A 19,222-nucleotide genomic window follows, 5' to 3' on the forward strand; every position below is an offset into this window, starting at 1 on the left:
CCCCGTCTCTACTAAAAATACAAAAAAATTAGCCGAGCATGGTGGTGGGCACTTGCAGTCCCAGCTACTCAGGAGGCTGAGGCAGGAGAATGGCGTGAACCCGGGAGGCAGAGCTTGCAGCAAGCCAAGATCACGCCACTGCATTCCAGCCTGGGCAACAGAGCGAGACCCTCTTTAAAAAAAAAAAAAAAAAAAAACTTTGCAAGGCCAAGGTAGGCAGATCACCTGAGGTCAGGAGTTTGAGACCAGCCTGACCGACCAGACTGACATGGAGAAACCCCGGCTCCACTAAAAATACAAAATTAGCTGGGCGTGGTGGTGCATGCCTGTAATCCCAGCTACTCTGGAGGCTGAGGCAGTAGAATTGCTTGAACCTGGGAGGCAGAGGTTGCAGTGAGCCGAGATCGTGCCATTGCACTCCAGCCTGGGTGACAAGTGTAAAACTCCTTCTCAAAAAAAGAAAAAAAAGAAAAAAAAAAACACCCTATAGTTATGTAACAGAAAGAAAACATCTCTGGTGTATAAACATACAACAAATTAAAGGTTACGCTATAGAAGAACTTTACAAATTAGTTAGAAAAGACAATCTGCTAAGAAAAATAGATAAGAAAAGACAATCTACTAAGAAAAATGAACAAAGAAGCAGAGTAGGTAATTTACAGTAGTACAAATGGCCAGTAAACACATGAAAACATGCACAACCCTTCCAAGCATTCAGGAAATGTAAAATAAAGAAAATGGCACTGTGGCAAAAATTGAAAACTTTAAATGCATATATCCTTTAGACTCAACAAGTCCATGGCTAGAAATATAGCACAAGTACATTAAGACACAAAAGATGTAGACACCACTGAGGCTTTAACAAAGATAAAAAAATGTAACAAGGATATTCACTACAATATTCTACCTTAAAAAAAAAAAAGAGGGGAAATAAATAATGAGCATCAATAGGGGAATATAAACTCCAACTTGATGCAAGCTCCTTGAGGTGAGAGATTTCAGTTTGTTCTGTTTGTTGAATATATCCCCAGTAACTTGCACGTGACAGGTACTCAATAGTTCTTTGCTGAATTAATAGATAAATGACTAAAGGACATCCAACAACGGTATATTATATAGCTGTTGAAAATAGTGCAGTAAATGTCCATATACAATCACCTAAAAGGATGCTGATGCTACAATAACTGAAAAATAAATGCAAGAAAAATAACACGATTCTTTTAATGTGTGAGAACAATGTTTATATAGATGTATCTGCTTATACTTGAGGGAAAAAATGGAGAAAGGTGCATGTTTTGTTTTGTTTTTTTCTTTTTTTCCATTTTTTGAGACAGGGTCTCGCTTGTTCCCCAGGCTGGAGTACAGTGGCACCATCATGGCTCACTGCAGCCTCATCCTCAGGGGGATTCAAGCAATCCTCCCGCTTCAACCTCCAAAGTAGCTAGGACCACAGGCGCATGCCACCACACCTGGCTAATTTTTGTATTTTTGTAGAGACAAGGTTTCATCATGCTGCCTAGGCTGGTCTCAAACTCCTGAGCTCAAGTGATCCTCCCACCTCAGCCTTCTTTTTTTTTTTTTTTTTTCAGATGGAATCTTGCTCTGTAGCCCAGGCTGCAGTGCAGTGGCACCATCTTGGCTCACTGCAAGTTCCACCTACCAGGTTCAAGAGATTCTTGTGCCTCAGCCTCCTGAGTAGCTGGGTCTACAGGCACCCGCCACCACACCCAGCTAATTTTTTTGTATTTTTAGTAAAGATGGCATTTCACCATGTTGGTCAGGCTGGTCTCGAATTCCTGACCTCAGGAAATCCACCTGCCTCGGCCTCCTGCTAGGATTATAGGCATGAATCACCGTGCCTAGCCCCACCTCAGCCACTTAAACTGCTGGAATTATAGGCATAAGCCACCATGACTGGCCTGCACTCAAATTTAATATGCAACTGAATTGAGGGCATAGTTTAATTACTGTATCACTTTTTTCCCTAACTTCTTAGAGCAGTTTTAGGTTCACAGCAAAATTGAGCCCAAGTACAGAGACAGCATATCTATTCCCTCTACATATGCATCTCCTCCCCGATCATAAACACCCGCTACCAGAGTGTTGAGTTTGTTACAACTGGTGAAACTACACTGACACATCATCATCCAAAATCACTGACTTTTAAGTGGTAAAATTACAAATAATTTTGCATTGTAATTTTTAAATAAAACAAAAATGATGCCATCAAAAAACTTTTTAAGTTCTACAAAATGTTAAACTCCTTAATGTAATATAAAAAGGATACATTAGGAAAACAATTAGTAACATCCAGCAGTAGTCTCCAATCCAGAATCTACTTCCAGTACTCTAAACAAAGAAGTATGAGAAATGCAGACAAAGCTTGTGGTATCCAATGCTCACATAAACATTACTTTTAGCCAGGTGCGTTGACTCACGCCTGTAATCCTACCAGTTTGGGAGGCCCAGTGGAGAGGACTGCTTGAGGCCAAGAGTTCAAGACCAACCTGGCCAACATAGCAAGACCTCATCACTATTAAAAAAAAAATTACTTTTAATAAAAGTAGCCTCTAAAATATTATTAAAAGTTCTGCACAATTACATGTAAAAGGATACAGAAACATATGGAGAATATATAGAAGAAAAACAAGAATTTAGAAAATGTAACAAAATGTTAATCCCCACAATTACCAGTAGTACTTTTTCCTGCTTTGAAAGTATCCCAAATTTTCCAACGTGATTGCTATGCTTTTATCATCACAAAATAATAAAAGGTTTGTGGCACAGTTGTGATTTATCACTCTATATAAACATTCCTAGGCCTTTTTACATTCAAAATACCAAACCCTAACTAACTCCTTAAAGCTAGATCCCAAATCCAATTCCTCACCCTCATTTGCCAACACAAATTAAAAAAAAAAAAAAAATCAAGACAGAGGGACAGATGGCAAACAAGTATATTAAAAGATGATCCACATCATACGTCATCAGGGAAATGCAAATTGAAATGATGATACTAATACACACCTGTTGGAATGGTCAAAATCTAGAACACTGACAATACCAAACACTGGAAAGTATGTGAAGCAACAGAAATTCTCATTGATTGCTGGTAGGAATGCAGAAGCCATTTTAGGAGACAGTTGGGCAATTTCTTAAAAAACTAAACATATTCTAACCAGCAATCATGCTCCTTGGTGTTTTACTCAAAGTTGAAAACTTACATCCTACACACAAAAACCTACACACAGGTGCTTATAGCAGCTTTATTCATAATTGCTAAAACATGGAAGCAACCAAGACGTCCTTCAATAGGTGAGTGGATAAATTGTGGCACATGTAAAAAATGGAACCTCATTCGGCACTGTAAAGAAATATGCTATCAAGTTATAAAAAGACAGGGAGGAAACTTAAATGTATATTACAAGGCAAAAGAAGCCAGTCTGAAAAGGCTACATACTTTATGGTTCCAACTACATGACATGTCAAAAACAAAGCAAAACTATAGGGACAATAAAATGATCAATGGTTGCCTGAGATTGTAGGGAAGCGGGGAATGAATAGGTGCACCATAGGTTTTTTAGGGTAGTGAAACTACTCTGTTTGATATTTTAATGGCAGGTCACTGTAAATTTCCCTAAACTCACAGAATATAGAACATCCTATGAATTAACCCTAATGTAAGCTATGAACTCTAGGTGATGATGTGTCAGCGTAAATTCATCAACTGTAACAAACCCACCACTCTGGCAGGGAGTTGTTGATAATGGAGGAAGATATGTATATATGGGAAATCTCTGTACCCTCCTCTCAATTTCCCTATAACCTTAAACTGCTCTTTAAAAACATAGCCTAAGCGAAGTGCAGTGGCTCATGCCTATAATCTCAGCACTTTGGGAAGCTGAGGCAAGAGGATCACTTGAGGCTTGGAGTTTGAGAGAAGCCCAGGCAACACGACAAGACCCTATCTCTATGAAATAAAAAAAAAAAAGAAAAAGAAAAAGAAAAAAAATAACTGGGTATGCTGGCACAGGCCTATAAGTCCTAGCTTCTTGGGGAAGCTGAAGCAAGAGGATCACCTGAGCCCAGGAATTTGAAGCTGCAGTGAGCTATGAACATGCCACTGCACTGGAGTCTGAGCAACAGATCAAGACCGTGTAGCTTTAAAAAAAAAAGTCCACTTAAAAAAAAAAAAAAAAAAATTGGTCAGTCCCAGTAGCTCATGCCTGTAATCCCAGCACTTCAGGAGACTGAAGCAAGCAAGCAGATCCCTTGAGCTCAGGAGTTCGAGACCAGCTTGGGCAACATGGCGAAACCCTGTCTCTACAAAAAATACAAAAAATTAGCCAAGAATGGTGACTGCACACCACTCAGGAGGCTGGAGGCTGCAGTAGGAGGATCGCCTGAGCCCCAGAAGTCAAGCTGCAGTGAGCCAAAATCACACCACTACACTCCAGCCTGGGTGACAGACACCCTACCTCAAAAAAAAAAAAAGGAGGGATAAGACTACATATTGGGTACAGTGTACACTGCTCGGGTACACCTAAAAACTCAGAAATCACCACAAAAGAACTCATTAATGTAACCAAAACCACCTATAACCCAAAAACTATTGAAATAAAAAATGTTTTTAAATCAAAGCAAGCCGGACTATGAGAAAAATGTTTAACACATCAAGAATTTACATTCCAAAATATACAAAGAGCTCTTCAATGACAAAATGGTAACACAAGAGACCGGTTAAAAGATGGACAAAAGACACCTCATTGAAGATATACAGATGGCAAATAAGCATACAAAATGCTGAACATCATCTGTTATTACAGGACTGCTAATTAAAACAATGAGATACTACGACATACCCATTGGAATGACTAAAATCTAAAAAACTGACAATACCAAATGTTGTGAGCATGCAGAGTAACAGGAACTCTCATTCATTGCTGGTGAGAATACAAATGGTACAGCCACTTCGGAAGACAGTCTGGCAGTTTTTCACAAAGCTAAAACCTAGTTTAACCATAAGATCCAGCAATCACACTTCCAGGTATTTATCCAATTGAGTTGAAAACATGTCCTCATGGCCAGGCACAATGGCTCACATCTGTAATCCCAGCAATTTGGGAGGACAAGGTGGGCAAATCACTTCAGGTCAGGAGTTTGAGACCAGTCTGGCCAACAGGGTGAAACCCTGTCTCTACTAAAAATACCAAAAGCCAACCATGATAGCGCACACCTATAATCCCAGCTACTAGGGTGGCTGAGGCAGGAGAATTGCTTGAAACCAGGAGACAAAGGTTGCAGTGAGCCAAGATTGTGCCACGGCACTCCAGCCTGGGCGACAGAGCGAAATTGTCTCCAAAAAAAATTAAGGCCAGGTGTGGTGGCTCACTCCTGTAAAACCAGCACTTTGGAAGGCCAAGGTGGGTGGACTGATTGAGGCCAACAGTTCGAGACCAGCCTGGCCAATATGGTGAAAGCCCATCTCTATTAAAAATACAAACTTGGCCAGTGCAGTGGCTCACGTCTGTAATCCTAGGATTTTGGGAGGCCGAGGTGGGAAGATTGCCTGAGTTCAAGAGTTCGAGACCAGCCTGGGCAACAAAGTAAGACCCCCGTCTCTACTAAAAATACAAAAAATTAGACAGGTGTGGTAGGGTGCCCCTGTAGTCCCAGCTACCCGGAAGGCTGTGGCAGGAGAATCACTTGATTGAACCTGGGAGGCAGAAGTTATAGTGAGCTGAGATCACGCCACTGCACTCCAGCCTGGGCAACAGAGCAAAAAAAAAAAAAAAATTACCCGGCATGGTGGCGCATGGCTGTAATCCCAGCTACTCGGGAGGCTGAGGCAGGAGAATTGCTTGAACCCGGGAGGCAGAGGCTGGGGGGGAGCAGAGATCGTGCCAATGCACTCCAGTCTAGGCAACACAGTGAGACTCCATCCAACATAACGTAACATAAATAAGAAAAACATGTCCACACAAAATTTATATGCAAATGTTTATAGCAGATTTACTTATAACCACCTCAAACTAGAAGCAACCAATATGTCCTTCAATAGGTGAATGGATAAGCTGTGGTACATACATACAATGGAATATTATTCATCAATAAATAGAAATGAGTGATCAAGTCAAGACACGGAAGAACCTTAAACGCAAATTGCTAAATGAAAGAAGCCAGTTCAGACTGGCTATGTACTGTATGATTCCAACTATGACATGTGGTAAAGCCAAAACTGTAGAACCAATTAAAAGGCCAGTAGTTGCCAGGGGTTCCAGCGGGGAAGGGAGGAGGCATTGATAGGTCTGAAGTACAAGTAACTTATTGAGAGGTGAAACTATTCTGTATGATACTGTAATGGTAGGTATATGATACTATGCATTTGTCAAAGCCCACGGAATTGTAATACAAAGAGTGATCTTTAATGTAAACTATCGAGTTTAGTTAATATTGTATTATATCAGTTCACTAATTATAACAAATGTACCATGTACCACGCTAATCCAAAATATTAACAGTAAACAGGAACTCTGCACTATCTGCTCAGCTTTTCTGTAAATATTAAATTATTTTATAAATAAAATCTATTAATTTTTTTAAATCATGAGTGGCAAACAAGATCCACTTGATAAAGCAGTATACAGCACACATTAAGTCATCAACTTTTATGATTTGTTTTTATAAATGGGTTGGATTTCATAGAACTTTCAAAATTAAAGATGCAGAATTCTTACACCACATATTTATTTCTATATCTAATGTCACCCAATGCTCCCAAGAGGAAAAGTAAAATGAAAATTCTTCAAAGACTTAATGCAGCCGGGCACGGTGGCTCAAGCCTGTAATCCCAGCACTTTGGGAGGCCGAGACGGGCGGATCACGAGGTCAGGAGATCGAGATCATCTTGGCAAACACGGTGAAACCCCGTCTCTACTAAAAAATACAAAAAACTAGCCGGGCAAGGTGGCGGGCGCCTGTAGTCCCAGCTACTCAGGAGGCTGAGGCAGGAGAATGGCCTAAACCCGGGAGGCGGAGCTTGCAGTGAGCTGAGATCCGGCCACTGCACTCCACCCTGGGCGACAGAGCGAGACTCCGTCTCAAAAAAAAAAAAAAAAAAAAAAAAAAAAAAGACTTAATGCAATCTCTGGGTCATTAACCCAAACATGTCTGGTTCTCAACTGCACACTTTAACTTGCTCTTTTTTATACTTAATCAATGCAGGTGTTTCTTTCAAATTCTCATACAGGCCAGGCACGGTGGCTCACGCCTGTACCAGCACTTTAGGAGGCCAAGGCAGGTGGATCACCTGAGGTCCGGAGCTCAAGACCAGCCTGGCCAGCATTACTACTAATATAAAAATTAGCCAGGCGTGGTGGCGCACGCCTGTAATCCCAGCTACTTGGAAGGCTGAGGCAGGAGAATCGCTTGAACCCAGGAGGCGGAGGTTGCAGTGACCCGAGATCGCACCATTGCACTCCAACCTGGGCAACAAGAGCAAAACTCCTTATCCAAAGACAAAAAAAAAAAAAAAAAAAACCTTTATCATCAAATATATAAGTATCAGACTGAATATATAACAATATTCTGAAATTGACTTGATTATGCAATGAAAACCTCCTTCCATAAACTTGCCTTGACAACTGTACTAACTTTGATATCACCAAAACATGTTAGAGTTACAGACTGCTGGCAATTCACATAAAAATCATACAGCTATTTTACAAAGAAGTAATTTATCTTGTAAAATTGTGAAGTATTCCGATATTTTTGGATTAAATACAAAAGGCACAAATATGTAGCAAAAATGAAACAATAACCTTATTATCAAGAATTAGGAAAGAAAATATTTTAAACCAGTTTCACAGGTAGCTCCTTCTTCCCATGGATAACCTGACAGGCAAGGTGGGGTGCCTCAGAGGCCTGTAATCCCAGCACTTTGGGAGGCCAAGGCAGGAGGATAGCCTGAGGCCAGGAGTTTGAGACCAGCCTGGGCAACACAGCAGGATGTCATCTCTACACGGGGAAAAAAAAAAAAAAAATTTAATAAGTAATAAAGCATAATTTGACAGTAGCTGGGTAGATTCACAAATAAGGAAAGCAATATTGACCCTGCCAATTTCCAATAATGACAAAATCTGCAAGTACTAGGTGAGCACTTAAAGTACTGTCACTTATTATACCAGTATCTTTTGAGATACATGTACAAACAGAAAAATGGCACTTTTAGCACAGGTTTTGGAGAGTAGAAAAACTTGCACTGAGGCCTTTTTTTTTTCCTATTTTTTTTTCTTTTTTTTTTTTGAGATGGAGTCTTACTCTGTCACCTAGCCTAGAGTGCAGTGGCACAATTTCGGCTCACTGCAGCCTCTGCCTCCTGGGTTCAAGCAATTCTCTTGCCTCAGCCTCTGAAGCAGCTGGGACCACAGGCATGCACGCTCAACTAATTTTTGTATTTTTAGTAGAGATGGGGTTTCACCATGTTGTCCAGGCTGGTCTCGAACTCCTGACCTCAGGTGATCCTCCCGCCTCGGCCTCCCAAAGTGGTGGGATTACAGGCGTGAGCCAGCGCACCCGGCCAAGGTCATTCTTTAAAGCTCCAAAATGGGAAAGTAAGTTCAGGCTTTTAAAGAACGGCACTAAAAACAATCTCATATGAATCTCATATGGCAATAACACTTAAGAGTTTTGCAGTAAAATAAAACTGTTAATTACAGTAAAATACCATTAAGTTATCAGGAAAGCATTTCATGACACAGATAAGGAAGAACTCTAGAAACTTTGACTGTCCACTCTGATGAAGCACACCCTCAAGTCTGTTAAGATTCCACTTGTGACAAGCAGGAAATCTTAGCATAATAAAAATATTCTAAGCAGAATTAAATCAATCAGGCTATTTAGCTAAATTAGAGCCAATAAATTCATTCAGATAAAAACCCAGGAAAAAGCCAACCCTCTAAGTTCTATAACATTTTAAATAGAAATAAACTGGTTAACAAAAGCCATTTACAAACAAATCAATGGAAAGCAACAGCAAAATAATAATATTCAAAAATAAGAAAACCTCGAGTTGAATGATACTGAACCAGTACAATTGTTTAGCATGTAACATATCCCATAACCAGGAATAGCCCAAAATCAACTTGCTTCCTTTCAAATCACCTAATATTTGCTTATCCCTATAATTTAAAAGTTTATACCATACCTAATGTAATCTGGTTAAAATCTTTTCTTTCAGCAACCACGATTTACCAAAAAGCTTAAACCATTTTTTTAACCAGAACTGTTCTGTTTGAGATCTAGCTTATATTCATTTTTAAAAAGGAAGACAGAGTACTTGTCCAGAAAGACTTTATTCAGTGTTTCTCTAAAATGCCTTATATCAAAATCTAGATTAAGAAAATCTAGGTAGAACCACATATTAACTAATTTTTATTAGATGAAAGGTTGTGCTTTATAAACAATCCCAAATAACTTCTACCCATTTTGTCACTCCAATTATTTTCACTCACCACTTTAAACCCAGAAAAACATGTTATTTAAATTACTCTAAACTAGACCCTACCATAAAGAGAAAGAAAGGAACAAACATTTATTAAATTTCTAAGATGCACACCATTTCATTGTCCATGGATGAGAACTAAAGTTGAGTTAGAATAATTTGCTCAAGGTCTCTCAACTGATAGAAACAAGAATCACAACTCAGAATAGCTTAAATTCCAACTTCATAAATTGTACTATCCTCCCTCCTAATTTTAATTGTACTAATCACTGTGATTATATAAATTTGAATTCTAAAATTACCCAATAGCAACTATTTTGCAATACTGGGGAAAGAAGGGACACAGGCAGAAAACAAGTTCCCAACAACTATCCAGAACTAACCTTTTCAAATATGTAACCAAGGAATCTTAAAAGTCAGGTCCTATCTCCTTTTTTTGAAACACAGTTGTGCTCTGTCGCCCAGGCTGGAGTGCAGTGGCGCAATCTTGGCTTATGCAACCTCCACCTCCTGGTTTTAAACAATTCTCCTGCCTTAGCTACTAGGGTGGCTGGGATTACAGGCACACAGAACATAGCAAGACCCAGTCTCTTTTTTTTTTTTTTTTTTTTTGAGACGGAGTCTCGCTCTGTAGCCCAGGCTGGAGTGCAGTGGCCGGATCTCAGCTCACTGCAAGCTCCGCCTCCCGGGTTCATGCCATTCTCCGGCCTCAGCCTCCCGAGTAGCTGGGACTACAGGCGCCCGCCATCTCGCCCGGCTATTTTTTGTATTTCTTAGTAGAGACGGGGTTTCACTGTGTTCGCCAGGATGGTCTCGATCTCCTGACCTCGTGATCCGCCCATCTTGGCCTCCCAAAGTGCTGGGATTACAGGCTTGAGCCACCGCGCCCGGCGACCCAGTCTCTTTTTAACACTTTTTTAAATCAAAAAATAATAAAACCAATTCAGTTAATCCGTCCTTCCTATAGTTTAGTCTAGAATGGTGCCTCTCAAAACTAAGAAGCAGAAACACCTGGGGGTCTTGTTAAACATATTCCTGGGCCCAAAACCCAGAGATTACAACTCAGCAGGCCTGAGGTAGAACCCAGGAATTTGAATTTCTAGTATCATCCAGATGATACAGATACTGTAAGGAAATAGACTACACTTTTGAGTAGCAGTGGTCTAGAACAAATCCTCCGATAGCTCTCAAATATCCCAACCTGAAAAACACTTCCACTCTTTCTCATACTTACTACTTGCTCACTGAGAGTCTCTCAATCCACAAATACTTTTGAAAGTTTCAACTAGTTCTGTCAACTCCATTTCTCAAAATATACCAACTGAGGTTAAAGATTCAAATAAATCATATTTAGAGCAAAATATTACAGAATAAAGTCTTCAAAAGGGATTGGATAAGCCTTTAATATAGTTAAATATGATATGTGGCCACAAAAAAATATATATATATCCTATAAGACACCAAGAGCAACACTGAGTTGACAGAAGACCTGGATTCTGCCACTTCCCATCTGACCTTAGGAGAAAACATGAAGTAATTTCACAATCTGTCTTTAATAGCTTTTTGTACAGACTTACATGAAAATTCCATATTTATGTTCTCATAATGGCAATCCCCAGATGACAAAAAAACATGTAAAACTGAGAAACAGTAGGTTAGGCTTATAAACTCTATCAGTACCAAGATTTTCTATTTTATTCATTTACACATTCAACAAATAGAGTTGGCCCTTGAAAGACACAAAATTAAAATGTGCATATCCAGGCAGGCACAGTGGTTCACCCCTGTAATCCCAGCACTTTGGGAGGCTGAGGCAGGTGGATCAACTGAGGAGTTGATCAGGAGTTCAAGACCAGCCTGGCCAACAGGGCAAAATCCAATCTCTACTAAAAATACAAAAATTAGGCCAGGCATGGTGGCTCATGCCTGTAATCCCAGCGCTTTGGGAGGCCGAGGCAGGCAGATCACCTGAGGTCAGGAGTTCAAGACCAGCCTGGTCAACACGGCAAAACCTCATCTCTACTAAAAATACAAAAATTAGCTGGGTGTGGTGGAGTCTCACTCTGTCACCCAGGATGGAGTGCAGTGGTGCAATCTCGTCTCACTGCAACCTCCACCTCCCTGGTTCAAGCAACTCCCCTGCCTCAGCCTCTCCAGTAGCTGGGATTATAGGCGCAGGCCACCACACCCAACTAATTTTTTTGTATTTTTAGTAGAGACGGGGTTTCACCATGTTGGCCAGACTGGTCTCCAACTCCTGACCTCAAGTGATCCACCCGCCTCAGCCTCCCAAAGTGCTGGGATTACAGGCGTGAGCCACCACGCAGAGCCTGAAAAGATTTTTAATGCAGATGAAAGTGCCCTATTCTGGAAGGAAAAAAAGACCGCAAAGGACATTTATCTAGTAAGAAAGAGAAGCAAGCATCAGGATATAAGGCAGGAAGAGACAGGCTAACTCTACTGTTGTGTACAAATGCAGTAGGGTTTATGATCAGGACTGCCCTCATCTAAGCTGCTGCTAACCGCCACCTCCCTCCCCTGTCCCAAACGTTGAAGGGAAAAGATAAACACCAGCTGCCAGTCTTTTGGTTGTATAAGAAGGCCTGGAGTATAAGAAGTCTTTTTCTGGATTGAATCCATCAATGCTTTGTCCCTGAAGTCAGGAAATGCCTTGCCAGTAAGGGACTGCCTTTTAAAGTTCTTTTACTATTGGACAATGCCCTGACCACCCAGAAGCCTATGAGTTCAACAATGAAGGCATCGAGTTGGTTTACCTGCCCCCAAACATGATAACTCTAACTCAGTCTGAAGATCAGAGGGTCATAAGGGCCTTTAAAGCTCATTACACATAGTGCTCTATGGGAAGGATTACGGATGCTATGGAAAAGAATCCCAATAGAGAAAACATCGTGAAAATCTGGAAGTATTACACCATTGAAGATGCCATCCTTGTTACAGAAAATGTTGTGAAAGTCATCAAGTCCAAAACAATAAATTCCTGCCGGAGAAAACTGTGACCAGATGTTGTGCATGACTTCACAGGATTTACAACAGAGCCTATCAAGGAAATCATGGAGGTTGTGGATATGGGGGGGAAAAAAAAGTGAAAAAAGTAGGGAGTGAAGAGTTTTAAGATATGGATCTTAGAGAAGTGTAAGAGCTAAAAGACATCACACACCAGAGGAATTAAGAGAAGATAACTTGATAGAGATGAGGGCTTCTGTGCCAAACAATGAGGAAGATGACTTAGAAGAAGCAGTGTCAAAAAAGAGAGACTGACATTAGACAATCTGGCAGAAGGGTTTCAATTATTCGAGACTGCTTGTGACTTCTTTTACTGATAGGGACACTGAAACTGATGCAAACAGTGGAAGAACTGGTAGAGTTCTTTGCATCCTGCCAAATTTCATGTTTTAAACCTAACCCCGACAATGTGACTGTATTTAGAGATAGAACTTTAAAGAGGTGATCCTATTCAAAATGAGGTGACTAGGGTGGCCTTAATCCAATATGACTGGTGCCCTTGTAAGAGGAAATTGAGGCCAGCGCGGTGGCTCACACTTGTAATCCCAGCACTTTGGGAGGCCAAGGCAGGCAGATCATCTGAGGTCAGGAGTTTGAGACCAGCCTACTCAACATGGAGAAACTCTATCTCTACTAAAAAAAAAAAAAAAAAAAAAAATCAAAATTATCTGGGCGTGGAGGCACGTGCCTGTAATCCTAGCTACCCGGGAGGCTAAGGCAGGAGAAATTGTTTGAACCCGGCGGGGGAAGGTTGCAGTGAGCCAAGATTTCACCATTGCACTCCAGCCTGGGCAACAACAGTGAGAATCTATCTCAAAAAAAAAAGAAAGAGAGAAGAGAAGAGAAGAGAAGAGAAGAGAAGAGAAGAGAAGAGAAGAGAAGAGAAGAGAAGAGAGAAGAGAAGAAAGAAATTCAGACAAAGCCATATACAGACAGAAAACCATGTGAAGACACAGGGAGATGTCAGGCATCTACAAGTCAAAGAAAGAGGCTTTAGAAAGAAGCAACCCTGCTGACACTTTTGATTTTGGGATGCCAGCCTCCAGAAGTATAAGAAAATAAATTTGTTGTTTAAGCCACTCAGTCTGTGGCACTTTGTTATGGCATCCTTAACTAGACGGGTTTGTAGACTAGTAGTATATTTCTAGTAGTAATCATTGGTTCCTCAAGTTAAACATGAAACCACTAAGGATTATACTCATTTGAAAAGTCAGAAATCTAAACATCTAAAGCCAGAGTTAGAAATTATATCTCATACATAACTTTATCAATAAACTGAATTATCTATATTGTTCTGGCTATGGCTGATTTGAAGGACTATTAAGTTTCTATGTATTATCTGACTATATTACTTAATTTGAAGGAAAATATGTACTTCTCAATTTGTATATATGCACCTATTTACAGATGGTCCTCTCAATATTAGAAACAGTCTGTGATTAAGAGAAACACAGACTTTGGAATCAGACAGGTGGCGGTTTAAACCCCAGTGTGTTACCATATACTAGTTATGCAGCCTTAAGCAAGTTATTTCACCTCTCTGACCCTCAAATTCCTCAACTGTAAATGGGGATGAAAATAATCTTACAGGATTATCAGGATTAGAGAAAGTCAAGTTAAGCACCTGACACAATTCCTAACACATGGTGGGCACTCAATAAATGGCTGCTATAAGATCATCATCCAAAGAAAATAGGCATGAGAAAAGTAGGTGTCACTGTTGACAGGACTGTAAGCTATTAAAGCTTTCTGAAAAGCAATTTTGAAATATCCAACCAAATATGAAAGATATCCACAGACCCAAAAAATTTGACTTTCAGGAATCTGTTCTATGAGAATATTTGCAGGAGTGGGTAAAGATGGGAGAAAAACAATGTTCTTTGTGGCACTGTTTTAACAGCAAATAGCTGGTTTATTATTAGACTATATGAATATAGTCTAATAATTCATATTTGCCATTATTTTTTAAATGAAAAAGATCTCTATGTACTGACAAAAAGATGGCAATGGCAGAGTAAGCACAATGTGAGCCAACAAAGTAAAAACTGTGTGTTTGTATATGCAAGGAAATGGGTATGAAAGGATTTAATTCTAAAGCTTTCACTTTTCACATATATTCTACTTTGTAAACGTTTAAAAACAATGTTTTAATAAACAATGATGTCCACCATCTTTTGAGACTATAATGCTTTCCTGGGCTATAAAATGGGACATGTTAAAGAAAACTTCACCAGCCTGGCCAACATGGTGAAACCCCATCTCTACTAAAAATAAAAAAACTTAGCCAAGCATGGTAGCAGGCGCCTGTAATTCCAGTTTCTCAGCAGGCTGAGACAGGAGAATCACTTGCACCCAGGAGGCGGAGGTTACAGTGAGATCACACCACTGTACTCCAGCCCGGGCAACAGAGTGAGACCCCATCTCAAAAAAAAAAAAAAAAGGGAAAAGGAAAGAAAACTTCAAAGAAAAATACACTACACATTAACCCTCCCTTCTCATTGAAAAAGTCCAGAGTCTACATTAAGCCCAGGTTCAAACTACCGCAAAATCAATTTCTACTGTATATTCTTTCAGCAGCTATTTCTACAGTCAATTCTAACCTTATAGAGTTAGTCACAAACATTTTAAAAACTGCTAATTATTTGCCACATAAACAGTCCCATCATAAAAACTCTTCCCCTTCTTGTTCCAAAACAGCCTGGTTAAATATACATATGGAATACAAAATAACTTTAACAGGCTTGGCATAGTGGCTCATGCCTGTAATCCCAGCACTTTGGGAGGCCGAGGTGGGTGGAATGGTTGAGCTCAAGAGTTCAAGACCAGCCTGGCCAACATGGTGAAACCCTGTCTCCAGTAAAAATTCAAAAATTAGCCAGGCATGGTGGTGCGTGCCCGTAGTCCCAGCTACTCAGGGGGCTGAGGCAGGAGAATCGCTTGAACCCAGGAGGCAGAGACTGCAGTGAGCCAAGATCACACCACTGCACTCCAGCCTGAGCAACAGAGGAAGACTCTGCCTAAAAAAAAACAAAAACAAAAACAAACAACAACAACAACAAAAACTTTAATAGTACCTAAGGAAAAACAAAATAAATCTGCAACCAAAGTCAAAGGAATCAGTTTGAAAGCTTCAGCATTTTAGACTGGTATGAACTACAATTCTCCCCATTACTGAAGATAATCCAAATTTTACTACACAGAATACTGACACTGGAATTATGGATGGTCACAACAGAAACGGAAATACCTTGTTTTACAAATGAGAAACATGAACCACAACAAGTGACTTGACCAAGTTCACACAGTAAAAGAAAGATGGAAGATCAGTGCAAGGGCCCTCACCTCCCAGTCCAATATTCTTTTTTCTAGATCATGTTGCCTAACATCATAGCTTACAGAGTTTTAGATCTACACCTTTTTCCAAATAAATTAGCAAATATAGCATCAGATAACATACTTGGCTTCATAAATATGCAAAAATGAAACAAACATTAGCTGGCATATACTACCTCGCATATTTGCAACAATATCTATAGAGCTTTGCATTCATTGAAATTTCAAGAGTGTACGCATGTTCTCACTCATAGGTGGGAACTGAACAATGAGATCACTTGGACTCGGGAAGGGGAACATCACACACCGGGGCCTATCATGGGGAGGGGGGAGGGGGGAGGGATTGCATTGGGAGTTATACCTGATGTAAATGACGAGTTGATGGGTGCAGCACACCAACATGGCACAAGTATACATATGTAACAAACCTGCACGTTATGCACATGTACCCTAGAACTTAAAGTATAATAATAATAATAATAAAAAAAAGAAAAAAAAAAGAAATTTCAAGAGTGTAAAAATATCTTGATCAGACGTTGCAAAGGTGTCTGCTCTATAGAAGCAGAAATGAAAATGCTTTAGGAGAACCAATTCATCCAATTCCCCTGAAAGCAGAGGAACTAGTTAGATTCTAATTAGCTAAAAGACCAAATTTTCAGGCCAGGCGCGGTGGCTCACGCCTGTAATCCTAACACTTCAGGAGGCCAAAGCGAGTAGATCTGTTAAGCCCAGGAATTCAAGACCAGACTGGGCAACATGGTAAAACCCCATCTCTACAAAAATTAGCTGGACATGGTGGTATGTGCTTGTAGTCCCAGCTGCTCGGGAGGCTGAGGTGGGAGGGTCCCTTGAGCCCTGGAGGCAGAGGTTACAGTGAACCAAGCACTCCATCCAGCCTGGGTGACAGAGCAAAACCCTGTCTCAAAAAAAAAAAACTAACCATGTATTTTGAAAAGCATGTTTTTGTTTCAGTCACATTTTTCCTTTTTACAGTAATGCTTTTCATCTCTGATTTCAAAGTCACCTTTCATCCTAATGAAGACATATAGCTCTGATTTTTCTCTCTAGAACAAGACCCAGATGAAATATAGACTAATGCAAAGGGGAATTTCTCTTCATATTTTCCTTTACTGAAAACTGGTTTGATAATAACAACAAAAACCTTTAATGAACAGCTTTTCTGGTATAATGTTTGTATATAACAAAAAAAAAATTGAAACCTAGAAAGTAAGAACAAGGAAAATTAACAGCAGTATGAGACAAAGAATAGATGAAATAAAAGCTAGGCAGATAGTAGATCTCTGCAATCTGGTTTGGGGAAACATAATGATCATCCTATTCTTATATGGACAAGGGCTTAAGCAACTGGCAACTTCAAGCTAAGTTTACTAGAAGAAAAAATAAATCCTAAGAAATCTTTGCTCTTAAATCAAAAAGCAAATATTGAGGGAAATATGTTTAGATATCTTCAAACATAACCATAATAAAATTACGCTGCTGCATTTTTAAAAGTCAGAAATGGAATAAAATCAAAGTATTACAATATGGGCTATGGCTAATTTATAGATTTTCCATTAGCCTTCTAATCTGGCAGGTTAAAACTCAATATTCAAAAAAATGCAATTTATCAATACTGACACAAAATGCTGTTTATAAGTATAATTTTGCTAGATTTGCTTCAGTAACGTGATGTGATAATTAACTTCATTTTATCAATTGAGTGTTATTTTTCCCTTAACAAAATCCAAATATTCAGGGCTATGAGTGATGAGTGACCTTGAGACAGCACTTGGCAAGCAGTCACCATGGCAACATTACCACAAAAGTGCCTCATCCTCAGCAAAAGGGCCAACCTGGTGCATTAGGATTTAAAAACCTAGAGATATGGAGCTTCCTTAAAGCCCAAAAAACAACAGTAAAATTAAAATTTTTTAAAAACCTAAAAATTTAGTTATAAAAAATATTTACATTAACCTTTCTATTTTAGCCTTCCTATTTATTCCTCATGGAAGGATACATACATATTAAGTTATCTTAACAGTGAAATATTGAACCATATAAAAATTCTTCTTTTCCCTTTGTTTCCTATGTGGGCAAAATAAATTGCTATGGCATAAACAAATGATGTTTTTCCATTTTTTAAAAAATACATGTTTAAAATTTTTCCAAAGAATCACCACTGTTTTAATCATCTTTTAATCACTGTCAAAAAGAAACATTCATCTTAGTAGGAAAATTTCTCTTCCAGCCTGCACTTTCATAAAGAAACATATACACACCCTGGAGGGGAGGGGTCTTAAAATTTCAAATACAAAATATGCATTTGTAATTCTGTTTATAAAAACACGAAATGTAAAGATCGTTAGTGTGTACAGTTATATGTCTTTCCTTCAGACATAAATTAAGTCGGTTGCTGTAGAAAGTCTACTCCTTGAAAGACAGGAATGTGTCAATTCAGGGAACGTGTCATTACATCACCAACGCAGCCAGCACAGAGACTGACAACAAACAGGTACCAAAGGACTTGAATGTTTTTGCTCAAGTACCTACCAGAAGATTCTTGAAAAAACTATGGGCCCCAGAACATTTGCAGGTTAACATTTAAATTTTTCATCAATTTAGTTACAAAGCAGTCACTTCCAAGATATTATGAGTATTAGCATTTTAATAAGCTGTTATATCATTCTCATGTATTGAAAAGAACCTAGATCATCATCTCTTAGTCAGAAATTTTACAACTCTTCCTTTCTCCTGAAATATAAAATTTCCATTCTTCTTCCCCAGAATTTAACCATGAGGAAATGCCATTTTACACTTGAATGTATTTTATTATCCTATATCTGAAAAAAAGATATATAAACTGAAATAATTAAATTCCACCTGATCATAAGGTCTAAGTGTTGAAAAACATCTTATTCTGAGTTACTATGATCATTATTAGGATGTAATTGTTCAAAATATAAACATATTACAAATTTGGGTAATATATACATAAAAAATACACTTTTCACTGTGAGTGAATCTGTTCAGCTACAACAGGCAAGGTGTTTTGTCCCTCTCCCACCACCAACATGCATTCATTTTTTGTAAGATTAAAAAAATGTGCTGACATGAGTAGATTAAATACACGGAAGGAGTTATGTGAAAGCAATGTCGTTCAATTCTTTCAGTATTATCTTAATTACAAGATAAAAGTCTCAGTGAACTACCATCAAAAATTATGTTTTCATGATCTCTCAGAGAGCAATTTGATTAACTCCCACCTCAATTCAGATAAAAACACACTTAGAAACCAACTAATAGGTCGTTTGTTAACCAGCCATTGAGAGTCATTCACTTTTTAAACTCTGACACCAATATTTC

General features: G+C 39.1%; 1 protein-coding gene across 4 annotated transcripts in view; it reads right to left on the bottom strand.

Annotated features, from left to right (window-relative positions):
- The window catches only part of NCOA3 (nuclear receptor coactivator 3), a 161,091-nt gene that overhangs the window by 96,088 nt on the left and 45,781 nt on the right, over nt 1-19,222 (bottom strand). The gene's annotated exons all lie outside the window — the stretch shown is intronic.

Source organism: Theropithecus gelada, chromosome 10, assembly GCF_003255815.1.
Source record: "Theropithecus gelada isolate Dixy chromosome 10, Tgel_1.0, whole genome shotgun sequence".
Taxonomy (NCBI): domain Eukaryota; kingdom Metazoa; phylum Chordata; class Mammalia; order Primates; family Cercopithecidae; genus Theropithecus; species Theropithecus gelada.